This window comes from Peromyscus maniculatus, chromosome 6, assembly GCF_049852395.1.
Source record: "Peromyscus maniculatus bairdii isolate BWxNUB_F1_BW_parent chromosome 6, HU_Pman_BW_mat_3.1, whole genome shotgun sequence".
Classification (NCBI taxonomy): domain Eukaryota; kingdom Metazoa; phylum Chordata; class Mammalia; order Rodentia; family Cricetidae; genus Peromyscus; species Peromyscus maniculatus.
Window position 1 is genome coordinate 111,132,163 of NC_134857.1, and position 17,423 is coordinate 111,149,585.

Below are 17,423 nucleotides of genomic sequence, written 5' to 3' on the forward strand. Positions count from 1 at the left end.
GTTACCACTCCTCAGCATGACTCCTGGCTCCTATCTGTATGTGTAACTGTCACATGATTGTGTTAGAAACGTCCCAGCAGGGTGTGATGGGGTGTATACATGTGCAATCCGGCACTCAGGAGGATGAGGGAGGAAGATGGTGAGCTGGAGGGCAGCCCGGGCTACACAGGAAGCCCTGTCTCAAAGATACCACAACAAACAAACCAACCCCAGGGGTTCTATGGGTGGAAAGGAGGTTCAAAGATTATTTGTGACATGGTTAAGTACACCTTATCTGGAAGGCTTAGAAAATGGCCAGAAGTATTTCAAATTTCTATTGTTCTTTTGAAATTTTTGAAACATTTTCATATATACAAAGAAGTATCCTAAAGATGAGACCCAAACCTAAACACAAGTTCATTTGTTTTGTGCCTGCCATTTCTAACTGCAGGGAATTCATTCATAAAATATCCAAAAAAAAAAAAAGTATTGATCTGAAAGAGGCATCACTTTGCAAAACAAAACAAAACAAAGCAAACCAAACTGCATTCAAGGCCACCGAACTTTCCAGGAGGTGGCCTTGCACATGGGCTGCCTCTGCATGTCTTTCCCTGACACAAAGTCTGAACCTGTATTTGCAGATTGACTGTGAGAAAGCTTTGGAGGAAATGTTGGTGGAACACTCTGAAGGCTCCCTTCTTTACAAGTGCAGGCATTACTCACTAGGTGGAAGAAAAAGAATTCCCTATGCCAACAAGTTTAATTTAGGTTCATTGTGGTCATGCAAACCCCCCTGGAATTGATTACTTTTTATAAATATTTTGTTTTTTTAAATAATGGATCTTTTAAGCGTGCACACGCTTGTGCTTTGTGTGTGTGTGTGTGTGTGTGTGTGTGTGTGTGTGTGTGTGTGTGTGTGTTGCACATACCTGTGTGGGGGTCAATAGAAGCCTGAGGAAAGTGTTGTCTCCTTTTTTAGCAGTCTGTCTTATTTCTTTGAGGCAGGATCTCTCCCCACACCTGGAACGCACATTTTTCTGCCAGGCTAGGCTAGCAGCCAGCCTGTCTCTGCAAACCTCACCTCTGTCTCCTCCAGTGCTGGGGTTAGAGCTGTGCACAAGACAAGGCCCAGCTTGTTACCTGGTGCTGTATTTGCTCAGGTCCTTATGGTTGCACAGCATGTGTTCTAACCCACTGAGGTATCTCTCTAGCTCTGAAATTTCTAAATCGTATGTTCTATTCTCTCCATCAAACCTTTTTTTTTTTTTTAAATTGGAAAATTTCACTACGCCTCAAGCAATTCTCCTTCCTCAGTCTCCCAAGTAGTTGAAACTACAGGTGTAAGTCACTGTACCAAGCTTAGACTACGTTTAGCTTAACAAAACTAGGCGGGAATATGTGTGTGAAGGGTTCTAGCCAGCCCAAGCAAGGCAAAATGGCTCTGGCAGGCTTTGCCCTTCCTCATCTCCTCCGCCATACTAAACCATTCCTTTCCATTCCTGAAGCTAGCCACCAAGCTCTAGTCCCTTATTCGGCCACTTCCCCTAAGGCTGACCACCAAGGTCCAGCTACCAAAGTATCGAAATCTAGCAATCAAAAGCCCCCTTTTGACTACCCTAATTAACCTGCCCCATCAAAATTAAACACCTCATCCTAACATGGGGTTCCCCTCTTCCTTTATAAACTGTCATTTGCCTATGGGCCACATCTGCCTCCTCTCTATGCAGAGACAGTCCTTTGTCTCTCCAGGGCAAACATCCCTTCCCCCTCGCCCTGTTCCTTTCTCCTTCTCCCTCTAGCTCCTTTGTCTTTGTCCCTTATCCCTGCCCTCTGTCCCTCTGGGGCGAATCAATCTCCTTTGTGCTGAGAATTTGGTCTTGGGGTGTCTTGTGCTGACGTGGTGGTCCTTTCAGTGTGTGTGCATACATCTGTCTTTCTGAGACCAGGGCTCAGGGAGCCCTGGCCTTGAACTTGCTACATAGCTGGAGAGTGACCTTGAGCTCCGGATCTCCTTGCCTCTACCTCCAAGTGCTCAGATTGCCTGGCTACATTGGAATATATTTATTTCTAATTGTCAACTTCATAACTTATTAATGATTTCTATAACACAACTTCCTAATCACCACTAACACTTTTGTGGTGCTTACTGCCTTTCAAAGACTCTTCCAAATGCAATTATTGGTTTGATCTTTACCACAAACCTGAAATACGTATTGTTTTTTAATTTTTTTTAATACATTCATGTGCATCTGTGTGTTTGGGTGTGCATGCACTGCAGTACATGTGCTTGTGGGAGTCACTTCTCTCCTCTGCCATGCGGGGCCATGGGTCCCACTCGGGTTGTCAGGCCTGGTGACAGGCACCTTTACACACTGAGCCAGCTTCCTAGCCTGGTATGTATTTTCGTACTCCCTGAGTTTTGCATCGAGTTCCTATCGCTACAGTTCTGACAAAAGTGCCTACAAACGCATGCGTGCAAATCAGGCTGGGTTCTACAGTAAAGGGAAGGAAAAGAGGTACCATGTCCTTGCTATGCTGGAAGAATCAATGAGTAGGATCCCGGGGCCACTTGTCCCCGACAAGAGGAACAGGTTTGTGGCATTCCCCCTGATGACAGGAGTCCCCAGGCTGGGGCAATTTACCTCCCCTAACTTCTCCACTTCCGTTTTCCAATGACAAAGCAGATGTGTTCCACAAAAGCAGAACTTGACAATGTTGAGTTCGCCGTGCTAGGGAGGCGAAGGAAGGCAGGAGGGATAGGCCAGACAGGGATCTTGTGCCGGGTGTTAAGAAGTTAATGGGACAAAACTGTCTGAGGGAGACCACACTGGTATGCCTTCAGCTCCCATCCTGCAAGAACTTGTAGGTAAGTCTGTCATTTCCGTTTCGGAAGAGGTATCCGCAATCTCATCTGACATAGGCCTTTTGTGGCTAGAGATATTTAAGAACTAACATAACAGTGTCACTGAAGGGTCAGAAGATACACACCAGCATCCTGATCTCAGTTGACAGCGGGCAAACCATGACCAAGTCAGGCTAGGTCATCTAAACGCTTTGAGCTTCAGTTTTCTCATTTAGTACTGCTTCATGACTTGACAGTTTTCCTGGACTCCAAGCCATGTGCACAGATTAGCGAATGTATAAAATTCCACTCTAGAAGGAAAGGTATGGTAATGATTACACCAAAGACAGCTAAGAAGGGCAATGAAAATCTCATTTCTCATGGAGAGAAAAAGAAGCAGGATAGGGCAATAAAGTCAGCTAACAATGAGGTGCTCCAGGTAGGGTCTTGGTGTGATAGGAGACATTGATAGCCCCCAAAGATTTTTTTTTAATGGTGGAATTATTTAGCTTGCTACCAGTGTATGCGGACAACGGGTTCAAATGGGTTTATTACACTCAGAAGTAAAGAAAACAAGCCTATTTGCATGGTAGCACATTAGAACTCCATTATCTGGTTTCCAGCCCAGACTTTGCCCTTTGATAGAACTAAACCATCTCCCCAGATCTTGAATTTCTTCTGCCCTACTCTAAAGAATGGATGATGTTAAGTGATAAATTCCTGTCGATTTAAAACACGATTTGCCTTTTATCTGTATTCTTCAGGTAATCACACAGAATAAGCCACAGAAGTAGGGAAATAAACTATGAAAAAAAAATCACCCACTGAGTTCCATTTATTATTAGTTCCTGAATGGAACGGGGGGGGAGGGGGCATTGTGGGAGACCTGATGTGGAATATCCTATCATACTGGGAATGAATCTGATTAAATAAGATATGATTATCAGTTGTGGTTGCCCAGGCTAGCCTCAAACATTCCTCCCCCTTCTAAAGCATGCTCTCCCACACCTGCTTCTAATTAAGTAAGATTTTAATAGACTTCTTGATTCAGGCCCATCAGTGAAAAGAGTTAATCATTAATACCAAAGAACATTACTTTAAATGGAAGCTAAAGGCTGAAATTTTCCCAAACAAGGCAGCGTTAACAAGCAAGTTCAACAGTGTGGAGTTAATGGGTGAGCTCAGAGGCCAGCCCCAAGGGAGCAAAGTAAGCATTGTGCTGCCAAGTGAGCATCATGTGGCTGCAGACACAGTCCCAGTCCCTAGTGCTAATTAGCATACGTAAGTTTAACGCAGTTGATAGTTAAGAAGCCTTTCCTAAAGTACTGAAAATCGAGGTTGGAGAAACAGCTCAGTGGTCTAGAGCATAGGTTTCAGGTTCAGTTCGTAGCGCCTACAAGGCAGTTTACAACTGTCATTAATTTGAGTTCCAGAGGATCTGGCACCCTCTTCTCCAGGCACCAGCACACATTGAACACATACACATACATGCAGACAAGACACGCATATACATCAAAGGAAAACAAGATTTTCTTTTCTTTTTTCCCGAGACAGGGTTTCTCTGTGTAGCTTTGGAGCTTGTCTTGGAGTTTGCTCAGTAGACCAGGCTAGCCTCAAACTCACAGAGATCCACCTGCCTCTGGCTCCTGAGTGCTGGGATTAAAGGCGTGCACCACCACTGCCTGACTGAAAATCAGATTTTTAAAATACTAACAATTCCATGGGGGCTCCTCAGCCATTGGTCCAAAGTTCATACGTTTCCTAGTTTGGCTGTTTGTCCCTGTGCTTTTTCCAACCATGGTCTCAACATCTCTCACACATACAATCCCTTCTCTCTCTTGCCAATTGGACTCCCGGAGCTCCACCTGGGGCTTGGCCGTGGGTCTCTGCATCTGCTTCCAGACACTGGATGAGAGTTCTATCATGACAGTTAGGGTGTTCGGATCCGATCACCCATGGAACTGGACCAGGCCCTCTGGATAAGTGAGAGAGTTGATTAGCTTCAACTGTTTGGGAGGCCCCCAGGCAGTGGGACCAGGACCTGTCCTTGGTGCTTTCTGGAGCCTGGGGCCTATGCTGGGACACTTTGCTCAGCCTTGGTGTAGGGAGGAGGGGACTGGACTTGCCTCGGCCGAGGGAGGCTGAGTCTACAAGGCTGGGCTGACTCCCCAGGGGAGATCTTGCCTTGGAAGAGGTGGGAATGGGGGGGTGGATTGGGGGGGGGGGAAGGCTGGGGTGTGGGAGGAGGGAGGACAGGGGAATCCGTGGCTGATATGTGAAATTAAATTAATTATAAAATAAAAATACTATTAAAAAAAGAAAAGAAAATATGAAATTGAGATACACACACACACACACACACACACACACACACACACACACACACACAAATACTAACAAATGAAGGCAAGCAAGATGGCTGCACAGGGGGCGACTCCTGCAGCCCGCGACCTGAGTTTCATCCCACGACCCAGAGAGCAGCCTCCTGCTGTGTGTTCTCTGACCACCACATACGTGGCGTGTGAATGTATGAAATGTAACACGCAGTATTTAAAGTCGGATAATGAAATCTGTCGAATACCTTTCACAGCTGGGGAGCCAAGTCAGGGCCTGCACCCAGCAGACGTGTGCCGCACTTCTGCTAAATGCTGGCCGCTGACACTGCAAGCCTCCATATACAGAGTCCGTCCACTCGCACTAATGGTCAGTGGTAGCTGCTTTACCAACTAGAACAGAACTCTCTGGTAATGAATTTTCAATCCTATATTTGATTTCCCCCCATTCCAGTTTTAACCTAGACATCACATCCATGTGTGCATGCATGTGCATGTGTACACACACACACACACACACACACACACACACACACACACACATCTGAGCTACATAGTGCAGCTGTTAATAGAAATACAATGTGTATTATATATATTATATACATGAACACACACATATATACACAGCATAATATAAAGATTTATCAGCAAAATAACATCCATCTATGTATGCATGTGTATAAAATCTAGAATCCACATGAGAGAAAATGTGTGATATTGTCTGATTCTGGCTAATTTGCCTTTTCTTTCATTTGTCTGTAATCCCAGCACTCAGGAAGTAGTGGTAGAAAAATGAGGCACTCAGGGCTATCCCGGGCTAGATGAGACCCTGTCTCAAAACAAAACAGAAAGAAAAAGTCTGCATAGTTACTGAACAGAAAGGTATGTGCTTCTGTGTTATACAGTTGAGCAAGATTTTTGGTTAATTTAACTAATAAAGACTGGCTTGGGGCAGCTCCCAGAAGCCGGTTCCTTGACAGACTTTTGGGTCCTACCACTTCCTTAAGGAACTTTTACCTACTTATCACCCCTGCCCAGACCTAATAGAACCTGACTGCAAGTTCAGTGGGAAGAAAGCTCCACCTACCCTTCCTCATTCTGCGTTGAAATGTCACAGCTCCCACGGGTCTGTAGACACACAACACCTTCCGGTCCAGTTGAACTCCTGGCCCAAGGTGAGTCACTGTCCCCACAGGATTTCCACACATCTGACCTCCCTCTAAAAGCGAAATTCAGGAAGTTGGACCAACCTCTAAAGAGGTCAGGTGGGACTGTACTGCCACTGGCTTCCTAGCCTCATCCATGATCCCAAAGACCTGTCCATAGTCGCATAAAATGTTCCAGTTCACTACTTACCCGGGGTTCTCTCTTCTGCCAGGTCCGAGCTCAGAGGGTAAAGTCCACGTTCTATCACCATGCTGTCACTGGCCTCTAGCCAAACACCTCCATTCTGGACCTACAATGGCTGCTACATTTTGCCAAAACCCTGAAGTACCTGGAGTCAGTCACCTGTATGTATATTTGCATATCTCTGTCAGATAGAAGCTCCCGGAATTTCACATGACTTACTGTGGCTACTTTGTGCCACTACATTTTTCATCATAAATTCTAGAAAAAAAAGGGTGACGGAGCATAAGGTGTAAAAACAGTAAGAACAAAAGCCAATTTCTTCCTTCAGCATGTTAAGGCCATCTTAGGAGTCACAAAGCACGTGACTTCTCATGGCGCAACGCTCATATAGCTTTTCAACATCCGATTTCCAAAGCATGGAAATTCTGGAGAGCTTTAGAAAGTCTGACGTGATTTAGTTACAATGTCTGTCATCAGAGTTCTCAGAACCTCACCATACCGTGTGTCTTCTTTCCCTGCCTTTCTTCCTAATTCAGCCAGGCCTCCCTGGGGGCCAGCTGCCCCTTCCCCAGAGCAAGCACAATACAAGCTGCTTGATTGTCCTAGCACTTCCTAAATAGTGATGCCAACACGCACAGACACTTCACATGGGAGGGAGGCACCGTCACTGTCCACATCCGAGGAACAACAAGCTAAAGTCAGAAATCAAGCAGAGTAACAGGCAATCTGGATCCAGAACCTCTCTCAGGCACTAAGTTACGGTGTGAGTTTCTGGGGTCTTACTCAGGCTATTTTAGTAATTAGGAATGTGTTCTTCGCCGGGCGTTGGTGGCGCACGCCTTTAATCCCAGCACTCGGGAGGCAGAGCCAGGCGGATCTCTGTGAGTTCGAGGCCAGCCTGGGCTACCAAGTGAGCTCCAGGAAAGGCGCAAAGCTACACAGAGAAACCCTGTCTCGAAAAACCAAAAAAAAAAAAAAAAAAAAAGGAATGTGTTCTTTTCCCTCCCTCAAGGCAATGGATTTCGTTCCCCGTGAGTCATTCTGTGGAAAGACTGGTTCACTGCACACCTTTCCACACCTCAACTCTTCCCTTTCATGGTTACCACATCTGTGTTTGTCCTAAGGTTACGTCTCTCAAACAGTGACCATCGACAAGCTACGGGTCACCTGACAGCCCCGAGAGCAGTGTGAGTGTTCACCCCGGTCCCCGGTGACTTAAAAGAAGGGCATTTCCTGGAAATGTGGGGGTTGGACATTTCATTGTAGTGAAGCATTCAGAGTGTGCGAGTCACTGTCGTTGCCTAGTTACTGGTCTGTGTTTGGCAGTGGAAAAGGCAGCTCAGCCCAGGTACAGTTGAATGTGGGCTGATTATTTACTCAGTGTGACCTTCTCCCGGCTCCACACTCCCTGTTGGTTTAATGCTTAACCCTGGCACTTTCTGAAGTCAAGAGAATCCAAAGGGTATATGGCATACAGACCACACACCCAGTCCTCTGTAGCTGGAGGGAAGGCAAGACTGGAAGGCCACTACAGGACTCTCGCTCATCCAAGGGCGGTGGAATGCTATGAAGTCAGGAAGTTACTTATGTGTCATCCCTTACCAGTGAGTTTCTCCTCTGAACTCAGTTAATGTAACACACTCCCAAACGGCACTGAGTCATTGATTCTGACCTCATAATCAAAAGAGCTTTTTGTTTGTTTGTTTGCATGAAGATTGACTCATTTGGCGGAACATATTCCAGAGCAGAAAAACTACTTCACTTTTTTTTTCTTATATCAAAGAATTGTGGGCTACAAAATAAGCAGCTTCAGAATAGAGAGAATTCACCTGCAAATACCATGTAGATGGCACAGCTGGCCAAAGGCATTTTACTATTTTTTTTTCCTTCAAATTCAGGAAAGTGTATATACTTGGGTTCCAGTAGAAGCTAAACATCAAAAGGGAACAATGTTACCTGGGACAGAGCAGAATGCTTGCCTAGCACACAAAGCCCTGGGATGAATCTTCAGCTCCCCTGTCCCCAAACACTCTGAGCTGAAATCCCATATAAGGCTCCAGCAATATTAGCCTTTTTCTGTAAATTTTTTTCTTTATTCTTTGAGAATTCCATACATAAATACCATGAAATATGATAATACCTAAATATCACATCCATTCTGCCTCTTTTTTTTTTTGGATTCCCCATTTTCCGGGTTATTTCTATATATTAAATATTCAAAGGAAAAAAAGGTAATTTTTTTTTTAGCTGAAAACATACATATGTATCAGATACATGGATTTTTTTCCCCCTCTATTTTAAAGTTTCTGTTGAGTATTCTCTGTGAGCTCCATCTTTGTGGAAAAGACCTCTCCTGCATTTACTTAACAGTTTTAGATTGAAGAATGAAAAACTCACTTTAGAAACGTTTCTTCTTTCTTCTTGCCACATAACAGCCATTGCAATACTGTGTTTTCAGTATGCCTTACACCCATGGGCACTAACAGACAAACTAAGGAGAATATGAAGTTTTTTAGTTTTGACGCTGTAGGCTTACTTTGCAATTTTTCTTAATTTATTTTTAATTAAAATATTAATCACATAAATTCCCCCTCTAACACCTCCCATACCCCCTCCCCCTCCAATCATGGTCTCTTTTTAATTATTATTGTTGTTACACATAAACCTGTATATAAATAGGTATGTAAATACAGACTGCTAAATTTGTTTAGCATGGCTTGTATGCTATGTTTTTAGGCCTGACCATCTTAAACATCATATGCAATATTCATTGTCTCTGAAACAGTGTTCTTTCAAAAGACGTATTTAAAAGAAAAAAAATCGGCAAAAAATTCATAGAATATTTAAGAAAAAGGTAGCACCACGATCCAAAACTGGCTATGCTTATAATTACTGGCAAGATTTAAAGGGTGTGAATTACTTCCTAAATATTTTAAAGTCCTTAATCATGTACAAAGCAAGTTTTCTTTAAATAAGGTTCACAATTGATAGGTAGATTCCTTGTCACCCTAAAAATAATGTTTAGGTTCATGTATTATTGAAAGGTCAGGTCTTCAGATTGTCTGAGTTTGGACCTTGAGAAATGAGTCTGCCTGAGAATTTAAACTCAAGAATGTGTTGGTACCTGTTTCATAAAAACTCTAAAAGGATTTCATTCCTCTGATTGACTGAGGATCTCTGATCATCACTTGTACATAGTGCCCTATCTAAGACAGTAAGCAGTTTATTGTGTGTGCACCTTGGGATCTTAATGACCACCGACTGTCTCATATTTTGTAAAGGTATTTGACCTTCATTTATGGCCAGGTGAACAAGATAGCCTTTGCTCCCGGTTTCAGAGAGCCTGCAGAATAGTTGAGAAACTAAACAATTCCCTATCACACAGAGAGATAAATGTTCGGGTAATCAAAAAAGTTCAGGGCTATAGCAACACAAAGCCAAGGACACAACCTTGTCTGGAAAGTTCAGGGAAGGCTTCTGGGAAGAAAGGCTTTCTCAACTCAGAGCTGAAGGATAAAGAAGGGTCATGTTAGCTAGCGTGGGGTCGTCTGAGAGAGAAGGGATGATATGTATAAGGAGAGGTTATTATGTCTACAAGCGGCAGGCAAGTTAGCTTGGCTGTAATGAGTAAGTCTGGACCTTAGGTAACCCAGTCAGGCCACACTAACACATTTGGATTTTACCCAAAGAATAATGGGGTCTGGGAGGGGTGTTCTCCATTTCGTATTTTTCAAAAATCCCAAATATGATTCTGGACACTCAGCGGCAAGTAATTAGACCACTGCCAAACTAAAGAATGAACATGTATGCTTATGTTTAACCAGTTTCCTGAGATACCAGGGAGATGCTACCATGTGTAGCTCAGGCTGCTGGCTAATGGTTCAGTGGGTAAATAAGGAAGACTTGAATTTAAATTCTATCCTGTCATATTCAAGCAGATCCCTTAATATTAGGTAAAGTAATATAAGCCTCTAGCTCTGAAGTGGAACCAATAGTAGAATGGCTACTCAAGTTTGGCATGAAAACTATGGGGAAACACGTGTGGGACACTGGGAATGGTGGCTGCCAACCATGTTACTCAATGTTCAGGATCATCCTTGGAATGAGCAATAGCCGAATACCATTGGATGTCAGCTGCTGTGATTAATCTCCATTGTCAGCTTGACTGCATTTTGAATCGCATTGGAAACAAGACTCTGAGTGTGTCTATGATGATTATTTCCAGAACTGGGGAGGGAAGGCCCACACTGAGGACACCACCACAGGAACTGGGGTCCCCAGACTGAAAAAAAAAGGAAAAAGTCAGTTGGGTATCAAAACTTCTCTCTCTCTCTCCCTCTCTCTCTCTCTCTCTCTCTCTCTCTCTCTCTCTCTCTCTCTCTCTCTCTGCCTTCTGACTGCAGACACAATATGACCAGTCACCTCCTGCACCTGTGCCTTCCCAGGGCTAGCTCTTCTCAAACTAAAATCAACTCTTTCGTTAATGAGCTTCTTGTCTGGCATTTGCTCTCAGCAACAAGGAAAGTAGCCAATCATCTGCAAAACCATGCTAATGAATGCCGAGCATTCAAAACCATTGCTCTTGACTACAGGAAACATAAATTCTTTGTTTGATCTTAGCCAAAAGGCTGAGAAATGATAAAACATATAAATCTTGGGATTATGAATGCAGGTTAGTGGTAGAGTAATGTTTAGCATGTGTGGGGCCTGATGATCAATCCTCAGCATACATAAATAAAATAAACTTTAAAAAAGATAACTCTTAGCCGGGCGTTGGTGGCGCACGCCTTTAATCCCAGCACTCGGGAGGCAGAGCCAGGCGGATCTCTGTGAGTTCGAGGCCAGCCTGGACTACCAAGTGAGTCCCAGGAAAGGCGCAAAGCTACACAGAGAAACCCTGTCTCGAAAAACCAGAAAAAAAATAAATAAATAAATAAAAAAAATAAAATAAAAAAGATAACTCTTTGGTGTAGTTCTTAATCTTTATTTTGTTGTTGTTGTTGTTGTTGTTTTTATGGGTATTCTGCCTGCATATATGTCTGTACATCGGGTGCATGCAGTGCCTGTGGAGTCCAGAAGAGGATACTGGATGGAACTGTAATTACAGGTGATTATAAGCCACCCTGGGGGTGCTAGGAATCAAACCTGAACGCTCTGGGACAGCAGCCAGTGTTCTTAGTCACTGAGTCATCTCTCCAGTCCTCAAGCTTCTTAGAACTATCTCAATTCCTCTAGGAGAAGCAGCTTAAAGAAATAAATGCTTAGCTGGGTGGTGGTGGCGCACGCCTTTAATCCTAGCACTTGGGAGGCAGAGCCAGGAGGATCTCTGTGAGTTTGAGGCCAGCCTGGTCTGGTCTACAGAAATAAATGCTTAACATGTTTATTGACTTCCTAGTTCATAATTTAAATGTGTTAAATAGGATGCTAACAAAACATGGACTATACAACAATCTTATGTCAGGCTTTGGGCCTTACAATCAAGGCAAAACTCTGCTGCCTTGAAAATGGGTGGGCACAGAGTGCAGAGGATCAAGATGTGAAGTTTCTAGAACTATGCATTGCAGATAAGCTTCAGAATCAAAGCGTAACTAGAAAAATCAGATTATTTAACTAAACTCCAAGGCTAGGGGTTAAAAAAGGAATTATATAAATCTATTTGCTCAGCAATAAAATTATAGAAAACGAAGGAAAGTTATAAGCCCCAGTGCAAACACTGATGACCAAACACTCAGTTGTGGACGTCGCGGAACTAAAACCATCCAACACCTGGGCAGACTCTTCTCTCCATTTCTCAGGTGTAAAGACTAAATCACCATTCAGGAATCTGCAAAGGGACATACTCTATAATAAACCAGACTGCAAGTCAAGACATGTTGCTAAAGTCAATAGCTTATGATAAAACATGTGTGTCACTTGCCAGTAACACAGCGGGCAGATAGATTATCTTAGCAACGTTGACCGTCCTGCGCCTTCACAAGCAGCCTCAGTCCACTGACTCACAGGGCCTGGCGGAACTCAGTCATCAGGAATATTCACACCTTTGGTTGACTACAGCAATAAGGATATGAAGGAAAATCAGCAAAGGCTAAGACAGAGAGGGGGCCTCTCCAAGTGGCCTCATCAAGCACACATGTCAATCCTTCCACCACAGATGAGAGATGTTATCAGCCAGGGGAGACCCAGCTGGTCAGTTACACACTTTCTTCAGGCACAAACGCAAGTCCCACCCTCCCATCAGGAAAGCGGGTGTCCAATATCAACCTTGTTCTTGGCGCAGACAGTGTAGACCCAGAGAACCACACTTGTCAGCGTGTGGTGGAAACCTCCCCCAAGTCCAAGTTCTACGCTGCTCACGGCTGTGGTTGTTTGGATGGTAAATGTAACAGAAAAGGCCCTTTGTGTTAACTCAGGTTTATACACTGATTAATTTCAGTTAGCTGCAACAACAAGAGCAATAAAAACAAAACCCCAAACAACGAAGAAATATAGCCCTTTAAAGGGCCGGGGGCTATGGTGCAACAATCCCAGTGCTCAAGAGGCAAAGGAGAGAAGGGTCCACGTCCGTCTGTGTAACACAGTGAGTTTAACATCAGCATGGGATAAACAGTGAGAGCCTTCATCAAAAAAACCACAACGGGGGCGAGGGTGGGGAGGGGAGGGAGAGATGGCTCGGCTGTTAAAAGCACTTGCTATTCCTGTAGAAGACCAAGGCTTGGCTCCCAGCACCCATGTAGCTGCTCATAACCATCTGTAACTACAGTTCCAGGGACGCCAATGGCCTTTTCTGACCTCCATGGGTACCAGGCACACATATGGTACACATACAAAGAGGCAAAACACTCCTAACACTCATTCATATATAATAAAATTTAAAAATCTAAAACACAAAGAAAAAAAAAAAACAAAAAAACCAAACCCCCTCAATGGGCTGGAGAGGAGCCAAGTTGGGTTCCCAGCATCCATGATGGATATATGGCAACTCCCTATACCTCCACTCAAAGGGATCTGACACCAAAGGTACCCACACCCATATGGCACTCATGTGTGCACACACACACACACACACAACTAAATATATAATCTACTCAGTCTGTATATATTACACTTCTCTTTTTAAAAATTACCCTCTGGCAGCATGTATGGTTTTAAAAGCATAGTTCTAGTCTTGCTTCCTTATCCAAGCATTTTCTTTTTAAAACGCCACTGGAAACTGAATAAACAGTACTCCTAAACTGAAGTAAGTTTGAGAAATCACTAATTGATTGTACTACCAGATACTCTCACAAATCCCTAGTAGAGATAAGGTAAAACACACATATACACACACCCCAGGGGCAGGTTAAACCCGTTAAAAAAGCCGGGCAGTGGTGGCGCATGCCTTTAATCCCAGTACTCAGAAGGCAGAGGCAAGGGAATCTCTGTGAGTTCAAGGCCAGCCTGGGCTACAGAGTGAGTTTCAGGACAGGCTCCAAAGCTACACAGAAACCCTGTCTCAAAAAAAAACAAAAACAAACAAACAAAAAAAACCCCAAAACAACAACAAAAAACTGTCAAACTCACTCCACATATAGTTAGGAGAAAGTTACAGTATAGTATGCTCTATCTACCACACATTTTTTATGTTATGAAGGAGGTAAATTTAAATTCATTTGCTTGTTCAGGCATTCTAGAAAGGATGTTGACGACACTGACAACAGAGGCCGAGGCAGAGGCAAACTTGAGGCAAATTCTGTGAATCCCACCCCCAAAAAGGAATGAAAATAGTATACTTGAAAGGTAACCTTTCTTTTGTCAGCCCACATTGTTTCAGTGCAGCCCCGTCTTTCTGCTTGTTGTTTTAATGAACTTCTGAAACCCTGCAGTGTTGAGAGCACAGGAATGCATTATTTTCCAAAGCAGATGCCAACAACCCCTTCCTTCTCCATCTGGTTCACCTGCCATGTTGAAGGGACTGTTCCCCGGATACCTGAGGCTGCAGCACCAACTCTGTGCCTCCCTGCTCCCAGCTGGGGATGGAGGCAACACAGGAGCTTTTTGTTTTGTTCCCTGCCTTATTCACCGCCTGGCAAACGGACGCTGCTCAGGAAGGGTCTCTAGAATAGATGGATTCTTTTCTTTATCCAGCTTCCATGGGACAGACAGACGCTAGCATTCAGATAGAAAAGTAGCACTGTCGTATTCAGAAATACTTACATTCCTAATCTCAGTGCAGTATGGGTATTCTAACCCTAGCAACATTCCTAGAATGATTCTGAGTTTTACAGAAGACAAACCAGCCTACAGAATGTTGTGTAGGACAGGGAACCTTAACTAATGAGAAAAAAAAAAAAACCTTTAATGACTTTTCTTGTTGCTAATTTGTTTTTTAAAGTGTGGGCGTTTTGTCTGCATGTCTGTCTGTGCACTGTGTGAAGGCCAGAAGAGGACATCAAGTCTGGAACTAGAGTTATAGAAGGTTGTGAGCCACAAGGTAGGTGCTGGGAATCAAACCCAGGTCCTCTGGAAGAGCAGCCAGTGAGTGCTCTTAACCACTGAGACATCGCTCTAGCCCCAAGAAGATAGTGTTACCTTACCTTCTGATTACACGGCCCAGTGAGGGCTGAATTCCATCCCCCTCCCAGGTCAATACTACATATTTGTAGCAATAAAAACCACACAGGTGGTACATGCCTTTCATCCCAGCCCTGAGGAGGCAGAGGCAGAGGCAGAGGCAGAGGCAGAGGCAGAGGCAGAGGCAGAGGCAGAGGCAGAGGCAGAGGCAGAGGCAGAGGCAGAGGCAGAGGCAGAGGCAGAGGCAGAGGCAGAGGCAGAGGCAGAGGCAGAGGCAGAGGCAGAGGCAGAGGCAGAGGCAGGGGATCTGTGCCCAAAGCTCCAGACAGCAAACAAAAAGATGTCTGTACCGATTTTTACTTTCAAGAACAGAATTACCCCTCATTTCAAAGACATCCAGGCAGGGAGCTGAGCTTCAAGGCGTTGCAGGGCCTTTGTGCAGAACTGGCTGAGACCAGAGGGTCTTAGCCACAAGCTGTTCCTAAGGCTCAGCTGGAGCAGACAACTGGGTGCTCCATTGGAGTAGTAACACAAACAAGTTCCGGTGCCGGCTGCTCTGTCCCTTTCTGTCATTTGAAACATCAATGAGTCAGGGATTGGCCACTTACCTGAAAGAGCTGAAGATTCACTTGAGGGTAAAGTAAGACCTTACAGAGTTCGGGTACCTACATATTTACACCAGGCCCTCACCACAGAGCCACACCAGGCCCTCGGCAGAGCCACACCAGGCCCTCGGCAGAGCCACACCAGGCCCTCGGCAGAGCCACACCAGGCCCTCGGCAGAGCCACACCAGGCCCTCGGCAGAGCCACACCAGGCCCTCGGCAGAGCCACACCAGGCCCTCGGCAGAGCCACACCAGGCCCTCACCACAGTTATACCAGGCCCTCAGCAGAGCCACACCAGGCCCTCACCACAGTTACACCAGGCCATCACCACAGTTACACCAGGCCCTCGGCAGAGCCACACCAGGCCCTCACCACAGTTATACCAGGCCATTCACCACAGTTACACTGGGCCTTCTTGACTCCCAAGTCCACACTGATCTTTCTAAAAATTCAGGCTTCCACTTTCAACCCTTCAGAGGTTCCTCACACTTCACAGAGATTTCTAGGGTGCAGATACGATACACAGTGCATTTTATTTCTTAGGCAGCAAAGGTAAGTCAAACAAAAGTGAATGATTGCTCTTGTGCTGTGGACAAAACAGTCAGTCCGTAATTAAAAGTGTGTATAATACAGTATTTGCTAGGAGTAACATTATCAGCTAGTTCAACAGATTATTATCAGATTCTGTTCAACAACACAGCTAAGCACGACACTGTCTAGTCAAACTGGGTGTGTGGATCCGGACCAAAATCATGTCCATCCCAATGTACACTGTCACAGTGAGAAAAGACACAGTGTCACAGAACTTGGAGACTTGTTTTCTTTTGAAGACAATGTGCCACAGTCAACTTCACACAGGACTAAGGTAGGTTCTGGAACTCAAATCAGTAAAGAACTTTTACCAAGTAGGAATGTAGAAACTGAGCTGGTCGGACAGAGAACAGGAGTGTGGCTCACATAGGCAGTGCAGGGGGATCCGAGTCTGAGAAGGCAAAGCTATGGCCATGGGCCTCCCTGGATTTAGTGTCCTCCTCCATCAACACTTGACAAGGCCCTTCAGTGATTTCTTTTAAGGGGAGAATCTCGTATTAAGGGGATAGCATTGAGCATGTTCTAAGGATCATATGCATCCGGCAAATGAATAAAATCAAATATAAAGAGTCCCAAGGCAGTTTACTCCTAAAGTCTTACAAAATGGCTACAATTTGGACTCTCGGCTCTTCTGTTTCTATTGGCAAAAACCAAAACAGTTTTTCAAACACAGATATCGAGAGAGATCCAGTTGAGCTGTGTGACTATCTCTATACAGTTCAGAGGAGCCCTGTCTACACTTGGGTTTAACACGTTCCTGCAGATCTCAACGCGAGAGGTGCGAGTAACAGTGAAGACCACGTGGCCATGTTAAGACACCATCGTAGTTTTCATTTTGATGAAGGAGAAGCCAAGGGCAGTCATACTCAGCACTACACAGGGAATCCAGCCCATCCTCACCTCCATTCCCACAGCTTTGTTCCTGCACAGCCAGAGCAGAAGCAGATGGTACTACATTAGAGGGACAAGTCCCCAAAGATGGGGAGATGGTGGAAATACAGCCATGGGAAAACACTCCGTGTCTCGATGCAGTGGAGTGCTCTAGATCCGGATCTAATGGATTGGAGAGGCACCCTCTGGAAAAGAAGCATCTCGGGACGGAAGGACTCAGAAGCGTATTCCTACTTGTCACGGTCATGGTCACTTGGGCTCTAAGCTCTTGTGGTTAAAAC

At 44.7% G+C, this 17,423-nt stretch overlaps 2 protein-coding genes across 7 annotated transcripts in view; one reads left to right on the forward strand and one right to left on the reverse strand.

The window, feature by feature from the left end:
- Positions 1-17,423, forward strand: part of Lef1 (lymphoid enhancer binding factor 1) — a 272,799-nt gene that overhangs the window by 253,352 nt on the left and 2,024 nt on the right. The window lies entirely within an intron of this gene.
- The window catches only part of Sgms2 (sphingomyelin synthase 2), an 86,937-nt gene that overhangs the window by 39,904 nt on the left and 29,610 nt on the right, over positions 1-17,423 (reverse strand). The window contains exon 1 of one of the 6 annotated variants that reach the window (XM_076574997.1): positions 6,242-6,469. The exons of the other annotated variants lie outside the window; for them this stretch is intronic. The gene's annotated coding sequence lies outside the window, so the exon portion shown is untranslated. Of the gene's footprint in view, positions 1-6,241; positions 6,470-17,423 lie in introns of those variants that run through there. 6 annotated transcript variants of the gene reach the window in all.